Source organism: Aplysia californica, unplaced genomic scaffold (genome assembly GCF_000002075.1).
Source record: "Aplysia californica isolate F4 #8 unplaced genomic scaffold, AplCal3.0 scaffold00782, whole genome shotgun sequence".
In the NCBI taxonomy this organism is placed as follows: Eukaryota; Metazoa; Mollusca; class Gastropoda; order Aplysiida; family Aplysiidae; genus Aplysia; species Aplysia californica.
Window position 1 is genome coordinate 135,590 of NW_004798052.1, and position 3,840 is coordinate 139,429.

General features: G+C 36.9%; 1 protein-coding gene across 1 annotated transcript in view; it reads right to left on the reverse strand.

Moving 5' to 3' along the window:
* The window catches only part of LOC101859819 (solute carrier family 41 member 1), a 40,271-nt gene extending 39,318 nt beyond the window's left edge, over positions 1–953 (reverse strand). Inside the window, exon 1 of the mRNA XM_005109470.3 lies at positions 887–953. The gene's annotated coding sequence lies outside the window, so the exon portion shown is untranslated. The remainder of the gene's footprint in view (positions 1–886) is intronic.
* Positions 954–3,840: the final 2,887 nt, after the last annotated feature.

The following is a 3,840-nucleotide window of genomic DNA, read 5'->3' on the forward strand; positions in this document are numbered from 1 at the left end:
CAGATCTAATCTAAAAATCTCAATTCAAGATCTATTATAAAATAATTATATCTAGATTTAGATCTAGATCTAGATCTAGATCTAGATCTAGATCTAGAGTCTAGATTGTAGATCTAGAATCTAGATCTAGATCTACATCTAGATTTAGATCTAGATCTAGATTAGATCTAGATTCTAGATCTACAATCTAGGCCTCTAGATCTACAATCGGCGATCGTTAAGATTCCCGCGTTTAATTCCGATGTGCGTTTTTCATACCCTCAGGCATATTTCGCTTTGGTCCCTAACCCTAGGTTAGGGTTAGGGTTAGGGTTAGGGTTAGGGCTAGGGTTAGGATTAGGGTTAGGGTTAGGATTTGGGTTAGGGCCAGGGTTAGGGTTAGGGTTAGGGTTAGGGACCAAAGCGAAATCCTGAGGGTATGAAAAACGCACATCGGAATTAAACGTGGGAATCTTAACAATCGCCCTACAATCTATATCTAGATCTATATCTATATCTAAATCTATATCTATAGTACTATAGTGAGATCTATATCTAGATCTAGACTAGATCTAGATTATCTAGAATCTAGATCAAGATCTAGATTCTAGATCTAGATCTAGATCTATACTCTAGATCTAGAATCTAGATTAGATTCTAGATTCTAGAATCGTGTTGTCAAATCTCACAGAGTTATTCAGTCTGGGGTAGATCTAGATCTAGATCTAGATATCTAGATCTAGACTAGTGTTGAGAAAGATAAACTGAGGCCTTCAATTTTTATTTAAAGCCATATTCACAGAGTTGTTACCGAGTTGTTCCTTGGGGAGGAAAAGGTACTGGTCTTGGTAGGGCAGAGAAAATAATAAAAGAATAAAAGGCTTTTATAAATCTAAATGGCACTCACTCACTCACTGCCAACGTAGCATTCACACATCCAGCACACGACACATTTCCTTCACGTCCAGCGACAGTGTAAAGTGTAAACAATGCATGTATCCGTAAAAAAACGAAGAACATAGATTTTCTTGACAAATAACGGAAAGAAACGGACGTGGAGGGGGAGTAATTCATCAATTTACGAAAGAAACGACGCTCATTCAATGTTCTTTCCCCTGGTTATTGCAGTCGGAAATAAACCGTTCGGTTTGTAAGATATTATCCGAGATGTGGGGATTGATTCTTTTTTTTTTTTTACTTTCAAAAATTAGTGTCGAAATTGCATTATCCTGACCAAACATGTAATGGTATCTCTTAATTTATTCCAATACAACTCCTTTTTTATACTCTGCATATACTGTAGGCCTACGTGATAATAGTAGGCCTATATACAAGTTGATAGGCCTTATTCAACCTTGTGTTTCATCCTTTTGAGACATATTATTTTGCTTCCTGTTGTCTTTGTATGTTCTTCAAATAAACTTTCTTGATCGACGAGAGAAATTTTGGATGGATATAGGCCTACCAGAACATCGACATTCAAAGATTCAGCATCAGCACAGAAACGCACTTATTACGCATCCATGTTCATAGATACACCAGTACCTGTCATTTCGTCACACCGGTGCAGCCAAGACGTCACAGTCATCTCGTCACACCCCAAATCCACAGGGTTGAATGGAGACGGTCATTTCATAGCACACTTGCAAACATCAAACAAGAAACATACAATGATGCACGAGTCACACAAGCGTACACTAACAGTATGTCCGAGGACATAAACGCTTTCTTCTTATCTCTTCATTGTTTTCATAGGAATGCATGCCACACTACACACTGTGAGTGTTACACTTCACGCTGTAAGTGTTAATATACTAGGAATCATTTAGTTATTCTCCATGACTTTGGACAGACAGAAGAAATGTTGATTAAAAAAAGGGATAAGTGTTTTTTTTTAAATGTTTTTAAATTCTTTTTAAAATTGTTTTGTTTTTAGAGGGTCTTTCTGCAGAAGTCTCTGTGATCCTACAGATGAGAGAACTGACCTCGTTTGCGCTTCAGTGAAATCGATTCTTTCTGCCCAAATCAAACGTTAACGTGTTGCTTTTGTTTGTTTGTTTATTGATCGAATTCAGTGGTTTGTTTTTTTAAATAACCCTGCAGGATATGGGATTTTTTTTTATTGATAAAAAGATTTTTTTAAAGATAAAAACGGATATATCCTATTAGTAGGGGTCCCCCAGCAACTTGGATCATTGTCTCCTTCAACGAAAGTGTGTGTAAGAAGTTTGAAATATGTGTGTTTTGTCTGAGGGCGTTGTTCATGTTGCTGCCTAGTTATTGTTGACCCGTGGGCTTATGATATTACAATTAATGTATCAGTATTATCATGCTGAGTAGGGGAAACTGGGGCGTGGTGGATTTTTAAAAAATTAAGTGTTTCCCTTTTTAAAAAGAAAATTGACCTTATTCCTCTGTTTCGCAAACACATTTTTGCGATGCCTCTGAGACTCAATTTTATATCAAACGACATGATCAAAAAGGACAGCCTACAGATCCCAGAGAAAAAAATGACAGAAGCTAGGTAACAAATTTCCACAGTAGATCATGCATTGGGGCACAGCGGATCAGTAGTCACGTGGTAGTACGAAAGTAAAAGAAAATAATACTTTGAAGTGCATTTGAATAGACCTATAAGGTATCCATTGCTCAAATACTGGGCTGGCAAAGTTTATGACCCGGAGGTTGTGGGTTCAATCCCTGGCAGCAATCCAAAACAAACTGCTAAATCGGTGGGCCTATTGGTACCAGGAATCAATATTTAGCTCTCAGAGTAAACCCTGTTTAGCTGTTCCCGTGGTTTTATGCACCCCGCATAATTTAGCAAAATTTGATCATTTTTTGCATAATTTCTGATTATTTTCCTTTATCGTTTTTTGTTAAAAAATTAAGCGAATCGCATAATTTCACATTTTTTTAGCTCAGTTTGCATAATTTCATTTTTTTCCCCCATATAACCGTGGGGACAGGTTTAGGAGTAACCCTGGTGCCGTTGTTTCCATTCATTTTGCTAATGTTTATCAGTGGGTAATTGGAGGGTGCTCTGGTGTGGTTTGCTTCTTCTACCCACCAAACACGTATTGTCCTTATCTCTCCTTCTTTTTTGTGTTTATTACTCTCTTGTAACACCTCTAATCTTCGGCACTTATATGACCTTATTGTGTGGCAAGTGCCGTAAAACTCTTACTAAAACTAAATGTTTATCATGTATGTAATTCCTGCTGTGGCCGATTTATGCTCGATAAGTGTGTCAGCACTTTCGACGCCGCTTTCCCCCCCAGTTATTTCCCCTCCCTTAATCGTAAGTAATGTAAGCCCAGTTTACACAGTCGTGACTTCTTTGCAGTTTACGTTGCGTTGCCCTTGATCCGAAACATTTATCTCCCATACTACATGTAATACTGTCCCCATGCTTTTATGCACCCCGCATAATTTAGCAAAATTTGATCTTTTTTTTCTCATAATTTCTGATTATTTTCCTTTGTCATTCTTTGTTTTAAAAAAAAAAAACAGAATCGCATAATTTCACATTTTTGTGCTCAGTTTGCATAAATTCAGAATTCTTCTTGCATAAAACGACGGGGACAAGTATTATAATTTTTACTCCATTAAATTCTTCTTTTTTTTTCAAGCTACATTGACACGCCACACCCCATCTACTCCCAGCCTGTTCGCTCGCTATCTATCTATCTATCTGTCTATCTGTCTATCTATCTATCTATCTATCTATCTATCTATCTATCTATCTATCTATCTGTCTATCTGTCTATCTATCTATCTATCTATCTATCTATCTATCTATCTATCTATCTATCTATCTATCTATCTATCTACCTATCTACCTATCTATCTATCTAAATC